Here is an 11,928-nt window from a genome sequence, read left to right as displayed (position 1 = left end):
AGGATGAAGAGTTCAGCTACAGTTAACCTTCTCAGCTGCACATCATGATCCACTATCAGATGCGATGATCCCATCATTGCACTGGTCCTCAGCCTACATCACCATCCTCCCAAGCATACATGGCGTTCCTTTCTTCCCTTGGGCGAGTGTTGGCACTGGGCACACATCTCTTTGGTGTACCTACACACTACCAGCATTGAGCCTAACTGCTTAGAGTTATGTAGTCCCTCTAAGACCCTTATGGCTGACAGCTTGTCTTTGCATGTCACAGACCGCAGATGATCATTGTAGCACTTCCTGCACTGGACCCTGTGGCTGCTGACCTCTCTGGCAATCTCCAGCCATGCCTCCTTTGTTTTTCTGACAGACCTCTTGCTCATGCTCTCCAGAAATGAAATATTTCGCCTGGCTTGGAACCCCTCTATCATCAACCTCCAGGGAGGTTTCAATGAACCATGGGACCACCCTACCATGACAGATTGCCATCTTATTGATCTGAAAGCCTATTCTCTCAGGCCTGACACTCTCTGGCTGCATCCACTTTGACGGTTGACAGATACCCTTTAAATGAGGCCTGCTCATCTAGTTCCCGCCTCCTGATCAAACTCCCCTGTCCATAATTGGATGGGTATCAAGAAGGTGCCCCAAAAATTGGTCGCCTCCCACAAAATACTGAAGTACGGTGCACTCTGACCTCCAGCAAGGTTGGGAGTTGGGAATGGTCTCGACATCGGGGCTGCCAGCGAACTTGGCAAAACCCAGTCCATTGAGTCAAGTGATTGCCACTTTGTTCACAACCCCTCTTCTTTTATGCACTAATCAGCCGGAAGTAAAAGTCAAGAAAACGCCATGGTTTGTCTGGGTAGACATAACGCCGGCAGGAGCCTAAACATCCATCTGATTGAAGAAACTGAACAGAAAGAAGTAGACAATGCGCATGACTATGTCCAGTAACCCAACAAGTGATAAATATCAGTTTGGAACTGCAAATTACTGCCTAGACACTGAAATGTGTTGAGCTCTGCTATGTTCCAAAATATGGTTCGCAGTGACCAATTAGTATCAAGTTCGAATTCATTGGAATTCTGATAGCCTCCATCAATAAAGCTAATCAGCTTTGTTTTCTGGAAGTAAACAAATATCGAGGACTGAACATATTTTACAATTTGTATGACTTGCTGATGCTGCTAGGATGAAAAGGTAGAAGCACAGTTAACATATTTAGGCGATACATTATACCTTAGTTTCACATACCTCAATTTTTAACAATCGGTCAAGAAATCTATCAAAATGAGCAAAGACCATCTGTGTAGGGAAGTCCCAATGTTTCACTTCCGTAGTGTGGCTGTAATACCGGGAAATATTTAATCTGTGTTGGTGAAAACAGTTCTTAAAGCTTTTCAATATATGAATGGTAAGCTGCACCTTCTCTAACGCTTCTTCTATCTCAACTTTAAAAATCTCTTCAGGAACCAGATAGTTTAAAGCCTGTTGACAAAAATATTAATAAGTACAAAAAATTTAAAACCAATGTGAATTAATATTTATAATATGTATATACAAAAATGAGAGAGAGAGAGAGCGTGAGAGATATATATTAAGAACATACATTTATATATATTATATACACACACACACACATACACTCATAAATAAAAACTGCAATTTCAAGACGCCTGAAGTATAAAAGCTTCACAACAGAATCTTTTAACAGATGTCAACTGAACTATGATTTTTAAATACTCCTGTCCTGTTTCAGCTGTCAAATGCTGTATTCACACTAAATTTAGGTAGTTTTGCAGAATAAATTCAAAATCGTTAATTTCATCTCATCAAATGTTAGGTTTCGGACAAGATCGAAAGCTTGTAGAAATTTTACCCTGCTATAGACATGATTGATCACAACAGTTCAGTGCCATTTTTTTTAAAAAAGGTATAAAAGGTTTTTCATCCAATATTGACAAAAATATAAAAACAGAAATGTATAGAGTACAATTTAGTTACATCATAATTGAACTCTTACAGCACTGCCTAAACACAGTAGATTTATAATATATTTATAATGCTGAAAAACAAACTCTATATTTATAATACTGAAATTCGACACCATTCTTTTAGATCTTTGCTGGCATTTACAAAACCAATTCAGCATACTGGCACAGTGCAAAGGAGGTATACCGTTTCATCATAAATAATGGATTATGCAACTTCAACAAGCCTATTCAAAACACATTCATATGGATCCCTTATGCTTTCTCTGCCCTTACATTACTATCAACATTTGTTAAACGAGTTCACCTCTAGTGACATCGTACACAATCAAGACCTGTTCAGTGTCAAGAAGTTTTATCATAATGTTCCCAAAGGCTCTAATGACAATAAAACCTAAAACAATAAAACCTGAACAACAGATATTGCAACTCCAATTACATGGGGATTAAATTAAATAAACAGAATAAATTGAAGGGTTTAAATTAGAGCCGGATACACTGTTGTTTTCTTTTGACACCATAAAATTCAACAGCAAAATTAGACTTTCAAAAATCAACATAAGCCATGTACATCACAACTCAGTGACAACACCAAAACAAACATTGCATTATTGAATCAATGAATAACCGGTGAATCAATTAGTACAGCAGCAATTAATACAGAGGCAGGAAACAGTGAATTGATAAACTCAGGTCAATGGGTACACCAACAAATCAGTTGGTAATGATCCTATGAGCACACTCAACATAACAGTGGAGTAGGAGGCATAAAACCATTAAATACAAACAGCATGTTGGAGAACCAACAAGTTATTGAAGCAGCAGGCACCAGTGAATTTACACTTCTTCCGAACTTTGCCACTGTTGCCTGTCCCCTGTTCATGATGCGTGGGGCACAAGGCAGAAAATAGGATTGAGACCAGCCACTACGCAACCTGAGAAAACAAACAAAGCAGGAAGGACATCCTGAAAACTGGATGACCAGCCACTTTACCATTGGTAAATTCTGGGATTTGGATAGGCTCTATCCCAAAATCAGATGGAGAGTAATAGTAAGGAGGCCTGCAAGTGAGCATGTCTTGGGTGCTCCGGTTATATTTGCGATGTTAGCACCCAATATGGCGAAAAAATTGGATAGAGATTATTGGGAAAATCCGCAAATGGGCAATGGCTACCAATAAATGGGAAAATACTTTAAAATCAGGGGCAAATGGTTGCTTGAACTGAAAGCCAAAGTTGAGAAATCCATGATACAACACTACCTATTGATCAGAGCCTACCGTAGCATTGTAGCCACCAACAACAGTTTGGGTGGGAATATTTGCATACTAATTTCAACTATAAATAATAACATACACAGTTCAGTGTTATGTTCTGAGATAACGCCCATCTCTTAAAACTGTAACAAAACAAATAAGGCTTGTTGACACAAAGCATGCACTAATCATTTTTAATGATAAATCACTTTTTATGGAGAAACACACGTTATGTTGAAATTTTGGCTGAAGCCATACAAAGTTCTGCATGGATATTTAAAACCAGCAATTTAGGGTATACAAAGCTTTAGAGCTTTATTTTTTTAAATTAGCAATTGCTTCAGTTATATTATTTACACATTTTTATAAGTTTCTAACCACTACAGAAACAACATTTGATCGTCATAAGGAAAGTGTTATTTTCATGAAAAAATGTTGGAAACCTTCTTATACTTTACAAAGACAAGCCAGGCAGCTGTTTTTCACAATAGTATGATGCCTAGGTAATGTAATTTGATAAGCTTTATGATGTGTTGTATACTCATATGCAAATTTAAAAAGGTTTCCAAAGATTTGTTAATATATTCCCACACGCAGTAGACACATACCTGGTTGACGATAAGATTGCAGAATTCCTGTAGCAAGACAATAATTCTTGATGGGAAGCAATAATATCTGGAATGGCTCCATATCAAGCAAATAGTGTGGAAAAGGGGAGCAATAAGTGGTTCAATTTCAGAGAATTTTGATTCCTCCAGATGGGACAAATGATGTTTCAAAGCTCGGAGATGCAATTCAATGTCTTCAGCCTCGGAGACAGCTACAAATATTTAAGAGTATTATTCACACCTTCCTAACATTAAAGTTTATTTTGTTAGATTTTGCAAACTGACTAAGCAATTGTGTGGAGAACCAAAGCTGTCCACAGACATTGTTCATGGCAAGTCAGATGAAAATTAATTATTGTTTGGGTTAGATTTGAAGATACTTGCAAAATTCCAATCATATGACAGAAAAAAATAGACATTACTTTCTTTTTATTATTACTTTTAACTATTACTTTGAAATGTGAAGTCTGTAGTAAAATGGACATAAACTAGACTCAGAAGTTATATAGTAGCATGTCTGTAGTGGTTATGCTGTTCACAAGGAAAGTGATATACACATCTCCAAAACAAACATTTTTTAAATATTCAAATTAACTTCTTAATGTCTACAAAGAGAAGGCCAAATGGTTTTTTTTCAGGGAAATTAGTTTTTTTTGTAATCACTGGATGTAGATGAATAGAACTGACACAGAGGAGTGGGAAGAGGCCAGTAATGGCAGACCAGCTGAGAGGCAGACCCATGTAGTCATGACTGATCCTTTACAGCAGGACGTTGCCTGCTAATTCAGAGTAGATTCTCCTAGACTCTTGAAAAGTCCCAAATAACATCAACCAGTCCATAGTGAGCAGCTTCCACACAATAAACCTTTAAAATGGAAGCCACAAATCCTCAGGGAAATGCCCAACCACAACAGGAGAGAAAACAAAAACAGCAAATGCTGAAAGTCAGTGCCATTAACATGGCTGAAACCATGACTATCATAATCCTTGGTCTCAACATAGTGCACAAAAACACCTTGAGAAGCCCTTCACAACCTGGCCGTTCACACATGTTAGAGGCTGTCAATGAGATGGAGAAAACGCCACCTTGTGCCTACTTAAACCATACCCATATGCCAAGAGTGCTAGTAGGAAGAATGACTTTACATCCATGACCTTCAGATGTGATTGTATGTGCTAACAGTACTGCAGCAACAGCACATTGTGCAAAAATCCATCTGGATTTTTGCTGAGTCAAGCCAACTCCAGAGACCTTTAAAAATAACGAGTGGGACCTGGATGCAAAAGGCCCATCCCCATTTCTGACAGATCCCATTTTTACCGGAGGGGGAAAGGAATGGGATATGAATCACACAGGTGGGAAACCTGAATTCAGAAAGCTGTATGAAATCAGTACCGAGTTCAAACAAACCCCATTTTGGCTGTTCCAAGGGCCTTAACCCACAGTTTTGGTGTCATGAATTGATAGTGTAGACATAAACACTTGTGAGGGGTGTATAAAGTCTGTTTAAGTGTCAAGGCCTCAGGCTTTTTAAATCCCCTGCTCTTTTATCTTTGACAAAGACAGGTTTAAAAAGGCCAGTGAGTGTTTAAAAAAACACTGTCTGCTGGACTGCTTTGATTGATAAACCATCGGGTGTAGGTTAGAATAATCCATGGTTATCTGTTCCACAGTTTCAATAGAGATCTTTGTTGACATTTCCTAAAGACTGTTATTGTAGCTGAGGTCATTGTAAATGATTGACTGAGTTTCAAATACTATAAAAGCATTATCTCAGCGGGTGGGGCCGAGTTCATGGTTTGATTGGCAGTTTAAAGAGGCTGCTAAAGGATTAAAAAATGAAAGACGTGTGTTTGATGTAGGGACTGAATAGAAGTTTGTCTGTTTATGTAACAGATTAACCACTTTGAGATTTAAAAACTTTGAATGGATTTCATGAAAAGGAGTTTTCTCACTGTGACCAGTTTGTATGCATGAGAGCAGTATTGGGTTGTTAGAAGTTTGTCTTTTTCATCTCCACATGGCTCCTGTGGTCTGCCCATGGTGAATACTGGGCAAGAGGTGATTAAGGTGGTATTGAGGTATGAGGAGCCATAGGGAGTATGAAGTGGCATGGGTAGTGAGTGAGGGACACGAGTTAGCATGGAGGGGCAATGGGGGTGAGTGGGGAATGTGGGTCTGTGAGGGGTGAGAGATAGGGGCCTAACAGCTTCTAAAATAACTGGGACAATGTCCCAGAGAACAAAGGCAGGCCATCTAACCAGCCGCCTCAGCACTCACCCGCCCCCATGGCCACTTACAACCTGTTTCCAGGGTCCGCTGAGTCAGGAAACTTACCAGCTTGAGCTACCCGCCTCGGTAGTGACAATCCACCCCTTCCTCTACAAAGCACACTCTCACACATGGATTCTTTTGCATGCACTCAGTTTCTCTCTCACAATCTTTCCCAAACACTCTCTCCCAACCGTTCGCTCTGCTGCCCTAGAGCAAGTGTTCTTCCACAAGCTCTTTCTGTCTCATGCTCACTCACTGACACCATAATTCTGCCTCTTTATATATCCATGTAGAGGGAAGTATCTTGGACAGATAAAATGGTTATACAAAAACAAGAGCCTAGAGGATATAAAATCAAACAAATGAATGAAAAGTAACGTTGAAGTACATTGGGGAAAAAAATGCTCAGAATTCTGATAAACATTTGGAATAACCTATCAGACAGGATAATGCAGTCAAAAGGCATTGGGTGCATTAAAACTGTATTTGCATCATAATTTCTTACATTTTCACTCTTTCTCAAAATGTCCAAATGGTAGGAGTGCTCACTTACAAACTGAGACTAGTGTATACATGAGCCAGTTCCCTATGTCAGTTCATAGAGGAATAATTCAGCAGATGTTATGCATTATGTTATAGTGCAGGATCTCCCTAAAACAAACATTACTGATGGGAAATAAAATCCAAAACAAGTCAACTAAGCTACGTGAATCATATTCAAAGTTTCGGTATCTTGGCAGACACATTTATTTTAACTTCCCACTCTGACTGGAGAATTGAATAGTATTTCATACAATCCAAAAACTGGTATTTTGTTGCCACAATATAGTCACCAAAAAATCCCATAGCGAATTCAAGAGAAACTTTTTTGCCCAAAGAGTGTTAAGAATGTGAAACTTGTCATCACAATGAGTAGTTAAGGCAAATAACATAGATGCATTTAAGAGGAAGCTAAATAAGCACATAAGGGAGAAAGGAATAGAAGCATGTGCTGCTAGAGTTAGAAGAAGGGTTGGAGGAGGCTCATGTGGAGTATGAATGCTGACATGTTGGACTGAATGGTGTGTTTCTATGCTGTACACTCTGTGCAATTCTCTGTGATGTTAGTACAAACATCAAAAGCAAGCACAAAAACAAAGATAGAAAATAGGTCAACCTTGCTAAAACATCTTGGACACCATATGAAACTGTAGCTGGCCTGTGCAGTGTTTCCTCATTAAAACTGTATCTGCAGGTTTATATGGGTTTAGAGATCTTGAAGGTAACAGCAGTGAAACTACAGATCATTGAACCGAATGAATTATTTTTCTAGCGCTGGAAGGAAACCAAACTGGAGGCTCGAACTTGTAGGGCTGAATTTTGCCCTTGTCGGGCAGTCGTGGCGGGCAAGCCCTGGAGTGGTTGAAAAACCGACCACTGCCCACAATTGGACCCTGACCACAATTTCACACAATTATCGGCCAGCCAGCGTAAGTCACACGCTGCAAAGCTGAGCACCATCGGGGTGGGGGCGGGCGAGCGCGGATGTTTGCTCATGCATGTGGGTTCGTGCACTGAGAACTCCCTGAAGTCATTGAGCTGCCTCAGGGAGCTGAAGATTTAGAACAGTACAAATAAAGATTTAAAAATTAAGGTGAACATGTCCCCGCTCATGTGAATCTGTCACATGAGCAGGGACATGTTATAAATTAGATTTAAACATTTTTAATTTATTTTTAATTCCTGTTGGAAACCTCATTCTGCCTGTGGATGAGGCTTCATAAAAAGTCCAAAGGCCGCTTGGCTTTTTTGTTCACCCGCCAATCGAATGGTTAGACAAGCAGCGAAAAATCCAATTTAATTAATTGATTAAGAACCTTAATAGGACTCTTAATTGTGCCTCTAGCGCACACCCGCCGAGCGAAATATCAAGAGAGTGCGCGATGGCGTTGGAATGCTCACCCCACGCTATCGCGCATTAATTTACTCTCGTTCAGGTCGGGTGCACGCCCGCCCGATGAGAGAAAAATTCTGCCCATAGATATTTACAACTAGATTGCATTGGTTCACCTAACATACACTCACTTAACAAAAAGCAGTTTGGGCAGTGGCAGGGAAAGAGGACCATGAATGGGACAGATATGGCACATCACCAGTTTCCTTGAATGTAACATCTTCCTTGCCATACTTTCCCCGTACTAAATGGGAGTGAAACAGCATCAGCAAGTTGATGTAGGATTTCTGATCATTAGGATATCATTAAAAACTTTGAGCCTTCAAATAATGTTTCTCCTTAATTAAATATCTGGTGTCTACTGCATTTCCATGACATCACACCTCTCTCTGGGCGCCATCTGTTAATTAGCGCATTGATTGGTTTGCATTTCAGATTCTGAACCAATGAAAAATGAGTTTTAGCACTAGACAATTCATTGAAAAGTATTTGGTCAGTTCTATGGTTGTCAAAGTAATCAATCCATCATGCCGAGTGCCAGCGTGACAATGGGCGAGATTTTCCACACCCGCCCGCCACCAGGGTCTTCCAGTCCCGCTGCAAGTCAATGGAATTCTGGCTGGGGCGCTGCCTCACCCACGGCGGGCCCCACCAGCGACAGGGCCAGAAAATCCCAGCCAATATTATAAATCTTTAAAGCTATATTCTAAAAGCTACATTTTAAAAGACTGAAAATCAAGATGCCTCCCAAGGGTCACCAGATGTCTTTTTGGATTAAGAAACTATCTTGACTCTAGCGAGATCAAAGAGGACATTCTTCTGATGCGACCCACCTTGGGTCAGGCCAAAGGTCGACGAGGCCCCTCGACATCTTCATTGTAACAATGCTGATTCACCTTTTCCAATGAAGGGTTTGTGGATGACCACAGGTGGGAGAACCCAACCCAGGCAGTTTATTGGATTACCAGAGCATTTCATTTGGACAGTGACTCAAGACTTCATGGGAGGTCACACGATCTTTGCTCCCTGATAAAAGCTATGAGCAAAACTCAAACTGGTTTTCAAGGGAATTCCATCAGAGTGAGAGAGTCCTGAAAGTAAGCTATCAGACTGCTGCAGACAGCAAAGTATCTAATTTCAATATCTTGATAGAGAAAGAAGGAGTCTCTCTTCTAACCTGTTCCAACTTCAAGTTCACTTGAGAAATCCACCTCCGGGCAGATCAACTACAATAATCTTTGCAGCTAATGAGAAATTTCTGCTTTTTCAAGACCTTCACTCCAGCCAAATGATCAACTCAACTAAGAAACATCGGGCCTGCGCTGGTATAGAGATTGGGGGCAGAATTGTCCGTTCCCGTTGACAGCGGGCGTCATGGTGGGTGGGGGGGGACAATTCAGCATGTGGGGCAGAAATCAGTTTCACGCTGACGAGAAAGCACAGTGGGATCATCCAATGGTGTCTGCCATGGCAGAATGGGGTTCCCACTGGAGGCCAGCATGAACCCGATTTGTATCCCGCTATTGGGATGCAAAGTAAGGCCCAACCGTAATCGTCCCTCCATGCCAGATTTACCGTTACGTTGGCGGGAAAACACGCGAACCCAGAACATGTCTGGATAAGTGTGATGTGTAGATCATGATGCGTGATGTGTCAGATCGTGGACATCCAAGGAGCAGAAGATACTGGAGCCCTATAGCTACCGGACCCTGGAGAAACACGTGCATTGCATGATGGGTGGATCCTCATACACGTGCTCCCCCTGCGAAGAAGCTCACAGAAGGTGGGGGGTGTCCATTCATCCTTCCGGTCTGCTTCGGAACATCACAGTCTTGGCCATGGGCTGCTATGGATGATAGGCAAGTGGGAGTGGGAGAGGAAGGTGCACCAGTGTGGGGGGGGCATGGGAGAGGAAGGTCTAGGTGTGCCCGGGAGAGGAAGGTATACCGGAGTGAGGTTGAGGTTGGGAGGGGGGGAGGAGGGTGTACTAGGGGAGAAGAGTGTAACGGGGGAGAATGCAGCAAGTGAGGAGGTAGGTGTCAAGGGGGACAAAGGTTTAAGGGAGGGAGTTCGGAGAGGGGAAGGTGCCCAGAGGGAGGAGGGAATAAGGGTGGAGGAGGGAGTAAGGCGGGGTGGATGTCTAGGTTAATGTGCAAGGAAGGGTCTGTGGAATCAATGGTTGCTACTAGGGAGCAAACTGAGGGTTCGGTAACATGCACAAAACTCCAATATTCATTCATTTAAGGATCCTGCTGTCTTCAGACCTCACTCAGAATGCCAGCCTCAATCCTCCAGTTAGCTGCCCCTCACATACCAATTGTAATTATATTCAATAATTTATAAGCACAATAAGAAACCAAGTCAATATATTTTCAAATGACTGTTTAGTTGCTTAACTTACACTTGATTCAAGCACAGGAATCATCATCCTTAAAAGTTGTATCTGAATCTCTGGCAATTTATGTATCCAAATAAAAACAGAAAATGCTGCAAAAACTCAGCAGGTCTGGCAGCATTTGTGGAGAGAGAAACAGAGTTAACGTTTCAAGTCCGTATGACCCTTCTTCAGAGCTAAAGAGAAGTAGAAATGTGGTAGATTTTATACTGTTTTAGTGAGGGTGGAGCAGAATAGAAGGTGAGGATAGGTGGGAGCTAAGGAGAAATTACCCTCTGACCTTCCCCTCTCTGATGCTGAATGTTCAGTGCTCAGCAAAGGACTCCGTTTCTTGCCCTTACGCCCTCACCTCAATAAATTTCAGGCCTGGCACGAGGCTGAACTCTTCTTTCACCGCCTTCGTCTCCGTGCTCACTTCTTTGGGAAGGAGTCCTCCCCCCGCTCAACGGGTCCTTTTACCTGCCTCCAGTATCCTCCCTCCACCTGGACCCCTCCCTCTGGCCTCTTACCTGCCCTCGATCTTTTTATTGAGAACTGTCGGCATGACATTGGCCATCTTAATTTCCCTGCTCCTCTCAATCCAACCTGTCTCCTTCTGAACTCGCCGCACTCCGTTCCCTCAGCTCCAACCCTGACTTTGTTATCAAACCTGCTGACAAGGGTGGTGCTGTTGTTGTCTGGCACACTGACCTCTACCTCACAGAGGCTGAGCGTCAACTTGCAGACACTTCCTCTTACCTCCCCCTGGACCATGGCCCAGCACTGAACATCAAGCCATTGTTTCCAGGACTGTCACTGACCTCATCTCCTCTGGAGATCTTCTCTCCACAGCTTCCGGCCTCAAAGTTTCCCAACCTTGGACGGCCTGCTTCTACCTCCTACCCAAAATCCACAAACAGGACTGTCCCAGTAGATCGATCATGTCAGCCTGTTCCTGCCCCATGGAACACATTTCTTCCTATCTTGAGCCCATTCTCTCTCCCCTTGTCCAGTCTCTTCCCACCTACATTCGCGATTCCTCTAATGCCTTACATCATATCAACAATTTCCAGTTCCCTGGCCCTAACCACCTCTTCTTCACCATGGATGTCCAATCCCTCTACACCTCCATCCCCCACCAGGATGGTCTGAAAGCTCTCTGCTTCTTCCTTGAACGGAGGCCCGAACAATCCCCATCCACCACCACTCTCTTCCGTCTGGCTGAACTTGTTCTCTCACTGATCAATTTCTCCTTTAACTTGTCTCACTTTCTCTAAATAAAAGGTGTGGCTATGGGTACTTGCATGGGCCCCAATTATGCCTGTCTCTTTATGGGGTATGTGGAACATTCTTTGTTCTAGTCCTACTCAAGTCCTATCCCACAACTCTTTTTTTTGGTACATCAATGACTGTATCGGTGCTGCTTCATGCTCTCGTCTGGACCTGGAAAAATTTATCAATTTTGCTTCAATTTCTACTCCTCTCTCACTT

The sequence above is a fragment of the Cetorhinus maximus genome, chromosome 11, assembly GCF_964194155.1.
Source record: "Cetorhinus maximus chromosome 11, sCetMax3.hap1.1, whole genome shotgun sequence".
NCBI lineage: Eukaryota > Metazoa > Chordata > Chondrichthyes > Lamniformes > Cetorhinidae > Cetorhinus > Cetorhinus maximus.
This window is presented reverse-complemented; position numbering follows the sequence as displayed.